We start from the raw sequence: 11,525 nt of genomic DNA on the forward strand, positions 1-11,525 counted from the left end.
TTAGATTTAACCATTTGATTATTTTTACCTATTAGATTAATTATATTATTCAACCAATCACCAACTCAACTGTAGGGGGTCCATATCATGCTAACCGCATATTTCTCAATCCAAGGGCTAAAAAACTAATAGCACCAATAGCTTAGTACTATATGCCACCACGAAAAATGCACCTCGCACGGTCAATGGATTTTGCCGTGGGGTAGTATTCATAATTCAGATTAGTATTTATATGTATATAGGTATCAGGTATTGCGGCTCCATTGCTTCCAATATATGCAAGCATCTACTGTTAATTACCCCCTGAAAATTGGGGCTTCTTCGATTAAGAGACCTTCATAGAGATGATGGAATGAATCGTATCTTGATTGATTGAATTCTAAGTATATGTATTAGGATTCAGTTGGATTTGAAGTTGACTAGGTCCTAAGTATATGTGTTAAGACCTAATTGGTTCTAAGTATATATATATGTTTTAGAATCCGATTATATTCACATTGGTTGTATGTTCCAAGGTAGAGATGTGACCAAACCCTAAGTATATATATTGAGATAGGTCGGATTTGATATTAGCTGAAAGTAGAGAGTGGCTAATTTCTAAGGGTATGTATCAGGATTAACCAAATTTAATATATTTTTCACTCTAGTTATATGTGCTAAAGTGAATATCTGATTTAGCCCTAAGGTATTATGCTAGGGTTCGTCGGATTTGATTTGTATGAGCTCTAAGTATATGTATTAGAGCTCGATCGAGTATGGATTTCACTCTAGATAAATGTGCCAGAGCAAAAGGCTAACTAGACCCTAAGTGTATGTGTTAGGACTAGTCGAGCTTGATTTGACTTCCACTCTAGATATATGTGCTAGAGCAAAAGGTTGACAATACCATTGGCTTCGTCTGGTTCGGGGTTAAGTAAAAACTAGTTATTCCAGGTATAGGGTTAAATTAAGGGTTAAGGTGTGGTTAGAGTAATTTTGTATTTGGTTGAGAATTGGGCTTAGTCCAGGTATAAGTAAAATAGTGTTTGATTGAAGTAGGTGGGATAAGAAGGATATTGGGTTATTATAAATAAAAAATAATGATTTGTCCCAATTTTTATATTTGAATTTAAATTTAAAATTTAGATAATTAAAAATAATAATTTAAATTTTAAAATTTAAAATTTAAAATTAAAATCTATATTTTTAAATCTTAAAATAAAAAATTTAAAGTTACAAATATAAAATATCAAATTTAAAATTTAAATAATTAAAAATAATAATTTTAAATTTTAAATTTTAAATTTTTAAAAATAAATATTAATTTTAAAATTTAAATATATAATTTTTAAAAAATTTTAAATTTTAAAATTAAAATTTATATTTATATTAATTAAATAGGGGTGGGATTAACTTAATCCCACCCCTATTCCTGGGGTGGGGTGCCCACCCCCAAAATTTTTTGTTTGGGGTTACCCGCCCCCACCCCCCCTAACCCCAAAGTAACCAAATGGAGGCTAACATAACAGGAGTGACAAGGGGAGCACAAGGCGAAGGCGACACGTCTCCCCAACCCTCCTCCACTCTGAGAAAACATTGCCGGCACCTGGTCTAAATGTATGACATCTATTTTTTAATGATTAATATTGTAAAATCAAAATCTAATTCGATAGATGCAATCTACAGCATATAAAAAACCTAAGTATAAAAAAATTACAGAATTTAAATTCCTATAATGAGATTTACAAATACATTGTATGAGATGTACTTACACACTTGGTATTATAAATCAAAATCTAGTCCGATAAATGCAATCTACACCAAATAAAAATATAAAATTTACAGGATTTAAATTTCTATAATGAGGTTTTAGGAATGCGGTGTATAAGATGTACTTATACACCCAGTGCACGGAACAATTTCTTCTATAGTATACCATCATCACATCATTTTATTAACTTATTTAAATTATTTTAGTTGCTTTTTTCTCTAGTTATTTTTCACATATGCCTTTATTTTAATTAATAATAGCTCTTATATTTCTCTTACACGCTATCTTATTCTAATTGTAGTCAACTTTATTTAAATTACTTCAATTATATTACTTCTTTTTTTAATATTTACAGTCTTATAAAATTATCTTATTATTGATGAATCTCTATAAAAAAATATCTTATTATTGATGAATCTCTATAAAATTTTTCTTCATACATACATCGTGGTCTAATTATTTTAATCAATTAATACCCATATTACTAGTCATTTACTCACACATATATCATTATTAATAGGTTAATTACCAATACACTCTTATAATAATTTATATGCACATATACCGGTTTAATTTATTTTTATTTACATTAACTAAATTATTAAATTATTTATATTTAAATTAAATTAATTAATAATCAGACTAATAAAATTTTATAAAAATACAGAAAAAGTAACAAAATTTTATTACTAAACTATTTTATACCTACTGCATCATGCAGGTCCTTAAACAATAAATATGAAGAAGCAAGTGGTCAAAACAGTTAGGCTATCTTATCAACAACCAATTATTGAAGAACAAATTAACATTCTAGTCATTTGTGTATGATCCCAAAAGACATAGAAAGCAAGAGAATCTGCAGCAAATGACACGTGATACATTCGAGAGAGGGCATCTCATTAAACCTAGCAACATAATTAGTTGAAGGAGAAACATGTTTTATTTGTTATGCAGTCTAAACCATCTAAACCAATGAAAATAAGGAGCACCACTCCTAATTCCAACTAAATACACTAGATAAAATCATAAATTAACAGACTATACTGATAAATTGGTTCTATTGTGGATNAATTAGGCTCGCTCGAGCTCGGCTCGAATTAATTTCAAGCCGAGCTTGAGCCTAGATTTAGGCTCGAAATTAATTTCAAGCCGAATTTGAGCGGACATAAGCTCGCTCGAGCTCGGCTCGTTTCCACCCCTACCTATTCATGGGGTGAGGTGGGGTTAGCTAACCCCACCCCTAAAATTTTTTGTTTGGGGTTAAAAGAGAGGATAACCCCTTATCGCCCCCTTTAACCCCCAACCAAACGGGAGCTAAGAATATGTGTTAGGGTTAGTCGGATGAACTCTAAGTATATGTGTTAGAGTTCGATATTATTTGACTGAATTCTAAATATATAACTTAGAACTCTGTCGATTTGGAGATGATTTTGCCTTAGTTATATGTCCTAAAGCGATGGAGTTGACTTAACCCTAAATATATGTATTAGGGTTAGCCGATTTTGCATTTGATTTTTACTATAGGCATATGAGCTAAAGTAAAGAAAAGGTTCATGATGAACTTTGGGCATAAACTTGATGTATGGTTCATGAGATTTGGTGTATAGGATTTGGTATATGGGATTTGGTTCATAGTTCATTAGGTTTGGTTTATGGTTCATGAACGTGGTGTATAGTTTATGGGGTTTGGTTTGTTTGGTTCATGTATGGAATTGGTGTATGGTTTATGAAATTTGGTTCATGAACTTGGTTCATGGTTCATGGGGTTAGGTTTGTTTGGTTCATAAACTTGGGTATAGTTCTTAGTGTACGATTCATGGACTTGGTGTATGGTTCATGAGATTTGGTTCATGAACTTGGTTCATGGTTCATGGTTCATAACATTTAGGTATTGATTCATGTGATTTGGTGTATAGGATTTTTGTTATATGGTATTTGGTTCATGGTTCATAAGGTTTGGTATATGGTTTATGGAATTTGGTTTATGAGATTTCGTTCATGAACTTGGGTATGATTTGGTTTATGAGACTTGATTCATGAACTTGGGTATGGTGTGGTTCATGAACTTGAGTATGGTTCATGAGATTTGGTTCATGAACTTGGATAAAGTTCATGAACTCGGTTCATGGTTCAAGGAATTTGGTGTATGGACTTGGTTCATGATTCATAGGATTTGGTTCATGAACTTGGTTCATGGTTCATAAGGTTTGGTGTATGGTTCATGAGGTTTGGTTCATGAACTTGGTATATGACTCATGGAATTTGGTTCATGAGATTTGGTTCATGCACTTGGGTATGGTTCATGGATTTGATTCGTGGTTCATGAACTTGGTTTATGACTCATGGGATTTGGTTTATGAGATTTAGTTCATGAACTCGGTTCATAGTTCATGGGTATGGTTCGTGGCTCATGAACTTAGTATATGACTCATGGAATTTGATTCATGAAATTTGGTTCATGAATTTGGTTCATAGTTCATGGATATGGTTCGTGGTTCATGAACTTGGTTTATGAGTTTTGGTTCATAGGATTTGGTTTATGACTTTATGGATTTGGTATATGAACTTGGTTTATGAACTTGGTTTATTTGGTTCATAAACTTGTGTTATAACTCATAGGGTTTGATGTATGATTCATGATATTTGGTTTATGAACTTGGGTATGGTTCATGGATTTGGTTTATGGTTTATGGACTTGGGTGTGGTTCAGAGACTTGGTTTATGGTTTATGGATTTGGTGTACGAACTTGGTTTATGGATTTGGTTTACGATTTATGGGGTTTGGTTTATGGTTCATGATGTTTGGTGTATAGGATTTAGTTCATGAACTTGAGTATGGTTTATGGGATTTGGTGTATGGTTTATGGACTTGGATGTGGTTCAGGGACTTAGTTTATGGTTTATGGATTTTGTGTATGAACTTGGTTTATGGATTTGGTTTATGGTTTATGAGCTTTTATGTAATATACCGAATTTTTAATATAAAAGTAAGTGTAAATAAAAATAGTGTAAGATACTATTTTTATTGGACTTAGAGAAATAAAATATAAGTCGGAAATGACTTATGTTGAAATTGGAATGGAAACAGAATATTTAGAATTTTCTATAAGAAACGGGGCTGATATTTTAGCAGAAAATTTACAGTGTCAGAAAATTATAAAAATTGAAGAATATGTCGGAATTATTTTTATGATGCGAGATTTAAAGTTTCATGTCATTCCGACACCCGAAAAGTGAAAAATAAAATCTGACTGCTATTTGCTAAAGATTCGGGTCGGTAGAACTTTCGGTAATAAAAAATAGTCCAAACTGAAAAGTTAAGATATCGTTCTTCTTATTAATTTTAACCGAGCTGACAGTCAAATTTGAGAGCAAACGAATATTCAGAAGGGCTCCGACGAGAAGTATGAGATTCTGAATTGCGAAACTGAAAATTGTATTAGTGTTGGGGGACCTAATTGTAATTGCAATTATAGATTTTGGGAGGGGTTTATTTGCATTTGGTTGATCTTATCTAAACCCCAGCACCTCTCCACCTGTTTCATACGTGTTAGACTCCCTCTCTTCTCATTCTTCTTATCTCTTTCTTTTCTCTCTCTCTCTCAATACCGTATGAAGGGAAGGTTGATGGAGAAGTAGTGGATTGGTGTTTGACCTAAGAAGAACTTCAGCAGCAGGGAGAAAACTCGGTGGAGAGCGAATCCTGAGGTGAGATTGTTATATCTCTGTGATAAGAAGTAGGTTAATTACTCTATAAAGAGTTGAGCTGCAGGTTTTTAGCTTCTAGAGTTCATGTTGCCATGAAAATGAACCTGGAAAAGCTATATGTTGATAGTAGATTTGAAGAAGTGAAGCTCCAGCTGGGGTAAATGCTTGCGGCAGCTGGGGGTCAAGGTGAGTTAGCTTACAAATTCTGGTTGGGGCTATGTTTTTTACCCTAGAAAGGTTGAGCAATGGGTTTCTTGGTTAGTAAAGCATGAGTTGCCATAGAAACCTAAAGGAAAAGCTATGTGTATCATGTATGAATGTTGGCAGCTGGGAAGTAACCTATTGGGAACTTAAAACCTGAGGTTAGGTGATGGTATCCCTGTGGTAAGGTTTGCTTTAATTACCTTAGAAGAGATGTAGCTTTGGTTTTCTTGGTTGCTAAAAGCTGATTTGCTATGGAAACCTAGAGAAGGTTGTGTATTAAGTATCAAGTGTTAAACTTGGCAGCTAGGAATTAAAGTAAGCTACTATGCAGATTTTTGTAATCCTTTGTTAGGGATTGATGTAAATCCTTTAAACTAATTGGTTATGATGTTCTTAGAGTGTTGAAGCTGGAATTACTATATATGTTTTGTGAAATTTGTATAGTAACAGGTTACATAGAGCTTAAACTCGAAAATGCTGTTTTGTAGGATTGGAGAGCTAACTTGAAATTGATCGCATAGAATCCTAATTAAGGATAAAACCGACGTGTTGGGATGCTCGGATCGGTGTTCCGATGAGCCTACGGCAAGCTAGTGAGGAAAAACCTCATTTTAGCTTCGTTTGTCGCGAGCGAGTATTGTGATCGTTCATAAATCGCGGGAAGTGGCTTTCTCGCATCTCGGCATCATTTAAAGGTGGGTGGTGCTTTCCGAAGTCATCGAATGACCTATTATGTTTATAACACTTTTCTTGAGCATACATGTTTTGTATATGTTTAGTGACATTCATGCATTGTAGGGTTGAGTTTGATATATGACATGAGGTCTAATTGTATGCTTTGAAAGCAAAAATGCATGTGGACAGTGGCTAGTAAACATAGACCCTATAGATGTATGAACTTGCGTTGAACTATGAAATAGTGACAAAGTGACATTGTGAATAGATTGCATGATTAGCACCCAGTCTTGTGAATGTTAAACAAGGAAAGTAAACTTATAAAATATGTGGCATTAGAACTAGATGAATTGATTAACATCTAGAATTGGACATGTAAACCTAGCATAAAGAGCTAGTCATAGTGTGGCATTGTCAATGTATCCTCTAAGTGAGGATTGGATCATACTCACATTAGTCTAATGCTCGAGGTAAAGGTCGCTCTTCCTTGGGCGATGTGCTCCGGAGTGGTCATGAACTGGGTTGGTAAGCGGAGTTCTCCCCAGTAGACGGTCCTGTCGGGTTGGTAGTGGAATTCTCTCCGACGAAAAGGGATTTGGTTGATGAGTTGTAGTTAACCACATGGGTTAACTAAATTGATTGGATAATGGTATTGGTATATGATAGCATGCATGCATAAACTACATGAGTTATCTATATTATTTTTTTCAACTTTGTACAGGCATTGTAGTAGCATTAGTTTAGTTTGCTATCTATTTCCTTTCCTTCAGATGCCTGAGTAAACCTACTTGGTGAGTCGGCGAGGTCGGCAGTCGAACCCACTAGGAACTTTCAGTCGTTCTCACCCCACTAACCAATGCAGGTTCTAGCTCGTGCGGGGTGGTGGTGGATCGTGACAGGGACAGCGCGCTATAGATAGCGACATCCATTGAGTATAGTTATACCTTGTTTGTAGTTGATGAAAACAAATGTAAATTATTTATTTGAGAGATGGCAATGTAAATGTTAAAAAATGTATGAAACAAATGGTAAGCTTTGTATTTGATTTAAAGTAATCAAAATACAATATATCAATGGTTTAGTTAGTTTACTTTCACTTGCTTATGTTGCTTACCTTCGTGTAAGCCATGTATGGTGAAATTTTTCTGGGCATTTTCTTATACATGTTTGATAGTTGTTGTTGAGCTTTGGGCTAACAGAAAAGGTTCTGTTCGTTCGGCGTCTGTGTACGGACCCGAACCGACCAAATTGGCGGTCACGGGGCATGACATTTTATTTGTGGACTAGATTTGGTTTTGGGTTTTTATCTGTGAACTGGATTTGGTTTTGGATTTTTTGTTTGTGGACTGAATTTGGTTTTGGATTTTTGTTTGTGGACTGGATTTGGTTTTGGGTTTTTATTTGTGGACTCGATTTAGTTTTGTGTTTTTTGTTTGTGGACTGGATTTGGTTTTGGATTTTTGTTTGCGAACTGGATTTAGTTTTGAGTCTTGGATTTTTTTGTTTGTGGACTGGATTTGGTTTTGAGTCTTGGATTTTTTGTTTGTGGACTAGATTTGGTTTTGGGTTTTTGTTGTGGACTGGATTTGGTTTTGAGTCTTGGGTTTTTTATTTGTGGACTGGATTCGATTTTGGGTTTTTATTTGTGGACTGGATTTGGTTTTGAGTTTTTTGTTTGTGAACTGACTTCCAAAGAAGGCTTCTTATGTCCAGTGTATAGAGAGACTACCATTGTACAGATGTTTTGTATACCCTGTGATGTATATGAGTATTGGATCCAGATGATATAGTTTTGGTACTTTCTTTTGTACTTATATTTTGAGTTGGACACTCTTGTTCTTTTGTTAATAGTCTTATTGACTTCTACATGCTCTGATATCAGGATAGAATTTTTCTATATTTTCTCCTATCGACTTGCTTTCTTGTAAACGCCTTATATACTGTAGGTATATGGCGGGTCTGTGCACGTACCGGATATGCTTCCGCTGGTACCTGGGCGTGACAGATTATAGTGGTATCAGAGCCTAGGGTCGAGTCTTAGTAGACCTAGCAAACCTTAGGCTGGTTGGACTATAAGAATAGGCTCGTGAGAGACGAGGTCTAGTTGAGGTTGTTGTTAGCGAAAGTACTTTGATTGGGTGATTTAGAAACTCCGAATGGTAGGAGTTTGATCGGAATGTGCAATTACTAACTTTGCAGAGGGCCACGTTGGCGGCCGACAACGTGACATCGGAAGTTAGTATATGTTACATTTCATTACTTTCGCTTGATTAGTTGGCTTATATCTAAAATAAAGGTTCAATAGTATAGGTTTTATTAATCTATGTTTATTTTTGTGCTGCAGCTCAAGATGCCTTTAACTCGTTCGAGAGCCGCCGGGGCGGCTGAGGCGGCGGATGCGTTGGAAGTGGGGACCTCCGTTACTTCTGGATCTAGTGGGATCCATGAGTTGCAGGATCAACTCGCGATGCTGACGGATTTGGTTACTCAGCAGGCTACGGCAGCGCGACAGCAGATGGATGCCGCGCGTCGACAGGAAGACAGGATGAAGAGGTTAGAGGATTTATTACTGCGACAAACGACTGACAGAGAGATTCCCAATCCTATACCTACAGTACCAGACAGGGATACGACAGTGAGAGCAGAGTCACCTGTACCCGACACACCCCCAGTAGCTCCGAGGGTAGAGCCCCGACATGAGACGGTTGTACCACCACCCGTGCATGTGGCTGCGGCAGGGACAGTGTTACCTGAGATGGTGGGGATTGAGGAGCGAGAGCGAATGATGGAGCAACTGAATGAATTTCGTCGTTGCAACCCTCGTATTTTAGACGGGAAGAAAGCAGATCATTGGGTGGTCGAGAAATGGCTGATGCACATGGAGAAACTATTCTATGATACTTCTGTTGATGAGCGATATAGAGTTTGGTTTGCGACGCACCATTTGGACGGCGAGGCTTACAGGTGGTGGGTAGATAACCGTGAGGACCCCCGTGTGGATTTGTCAGCGATCACTTGGACGAGATTCAAGGAATTATTATTGACAACCTATTTTCCGCAGTGTGTAAAGTGGCAGATGGAAAGGGATTTAAGAAACCTGAGGCAGGGGGACAGGACAGTAGCAGAGTATGAGCGAGAGTTCTCCCGATTACTGCACTGTGTTCCTTTTGTGGTTCGAGATGATGAGGACAAGACCCGTATTTTTGAGGTGGGTTTGCGGCCTGCGATTTTTAGATTAGTCCAGGCGTCAAACCTTTCTACTTGCAGGGAAGTGGTGAATCGGGCATTGATTGTGGAAAAATAGGCAGAAATTATGAAAGAAAGAGATATTGTGGATCGAAGTAAAGGGAAGAGGCCAGTGGCTGAGAGCAGTGGTCAGCAATCCTTTAGGAGACCACCGAAGTATCCAAGAGGCCAGTCGGGCCAGTCGAGGGGTCGAGGTTCTTCAGCACCCCGTGGAGCACCTGAGCACCGTCGACAGCCACGTTGTGTCATTTGTGGTGGGCCTCACTTTCCACCACAGTGTCCACAACGTGGGGGCAAGTGTTTTATCTGCGGTCAGGAGGGCCACTATCGTTCAAAGTGCCCGAGAGGTTCTTCGCCTGCCCCATCATCAGCATCTGCACCTGCATCATCAGCTCCGAGCCAAGGAACCCCGACAGCACCCTCTCAGTACAGACAACCACCGGGACAGCGGCAATCTGAGAGTCCTCGGCAGGGTTCGAGTGGGCGTATATATACCGCCCAGACTGAGGAGGCCGCAGCAGCGGAGGAGGTCATAGCAGGTATCATTATGCTTTATGATATTCATGTTCGTGCATTATTTGATACTCGTGCTTCGCATTCTTTTATTGATCGGCAGTTTGCCGAGTTGCATAGCATTCATTTAGCACCTACTTTACATCCGGGACGAGTGATCGTGCCCGACCATACCCTAGATGTTCGTGAGTTTTGCCCTCGCTGCCCAGTTCGGGTAGGCGACTGGATTATGCCAGTGGATTTACTAGCACTACACAAACTTGGTGAGTTTGATATAGTATTGGGTATGGATTGGTTGACACAATATTATGCGACTATTGACTGCACGAGCAGAACGGTGACCTTTAGGGAACCGGGTCAGCAAGAGTTTGTTTATAAGGGGTGTCAGAGTTCATTGTTCGCAATGACTATTAACTCTTCGCGAGCGCGACAGTTGATTCGGAGAGGATGTGTAGCCTATCTGGCTAGCATTTCTATGAGTGACGGAGAAACCGTCAAGATTGAAGACATCCTAGTTGTGCGAGAATTCGGGGATGTGTTTCCAGCTGAATTGCCGGGTATGCTATTTGATAGGGAGGTTGAGTTTGTGATAGATCTTGTCCCTGGGACCACCCTTATCTCAAAAGCACCCTATAGGATGGCACCCGCTGAATAGAAAAAGCTGAAGGCACAGTTACAAGATTTATTGGATAAAGGTTTTATCCGACCGAGTGTATCTCCTTGGGGAGCCCCGGTATTATTTGTTAAGAAGAATAATGGATCTCTTCGATTGTGTGTGGATTATCGAGAAATCAACAAAGTCACAATCAAGAATAAGTATCCATTACCCTGAATCGACGATTTATTCGATTAGTTGCAAGGATCGAAAGTGAATTCCAAGATCGATTTGCAATCAGGTTATCATCAGCTTAAGATCAAGCCTGAAGATGTTTCTAAGACCACTTTTAGAATACGGTATGGGCATTATGAATTTACAGTTATGTCATTTGGACTGACAAATGTCCCAGCAGCCTTTATGGATTTAATGAACCGTGTCTTTAAGCCCTATTTGGACAGGTTTGTGGTCGTGTTTATCGACGATATCTTAATATATTTTCGAAGTGATGAGGAGCATGAAAACCATCTAAGAGTGGTGTTACAAGTACTTCGAGAAAAGAAACTGTTTGCAAAATTAAAGAAATACGAATTTTGGCTTCGAGAAGTAGTATTTCTGGGACATGTTATTACAGAGGCTGGGATAGCTGTGGATCCAAAGAAGATTGAAGAGATTAAAGATTGGCCCAGGCTGACAAATGTTACAGAGATTCGGAGTTTTCTTGGGCTAGCAGGATACTACAGAAGATTTGTGGAAGGATTTGCGAAAATGTCTACTCCTCTCACTCGACTCACACATAAAGGAGCTAAATTTCTGTGAAATGAAGCTTGTGAA

The 11,525-nt window shown here is 37.8% G+C and overlaps 1 long non-coding RNA gene across 2 annotated transcripts; it reads left to right on the forward strand.

Annotated features, from left to right (window-relative positions):
• On the forward strand, positions 5,290-7,388 carry LOC109721879. Of its 2 annotated transcripts, none has more exons than XR_002219310.1 (3): positions 5,290-5,644; positions 6,151-6,357; positions 7,108-7,388. It is a non-coding gene; the product is annotated as an uncharacterized LOC109721879 (long non-coding RNA). The 2 variants fall into 2 exon arrangements; XR_002219309.1 differs by having other exon boundaries at positions 7,200-7,388.

The sequence above is a fragment of the Ananas comosus genome, linkage group 16 (genome assembly GCF_001540865.1).
Source record: "Ananas comosus cultivar F153 linkage group 16, ASM154086v1, whole genome shotgun sequence".
Lineage (NCBI taxonomy): Eukaryota > Viridiplantae > Streptophyta > Magnoliopsida > Poales > Bromeliaceae > Ananas > Ananas comosus.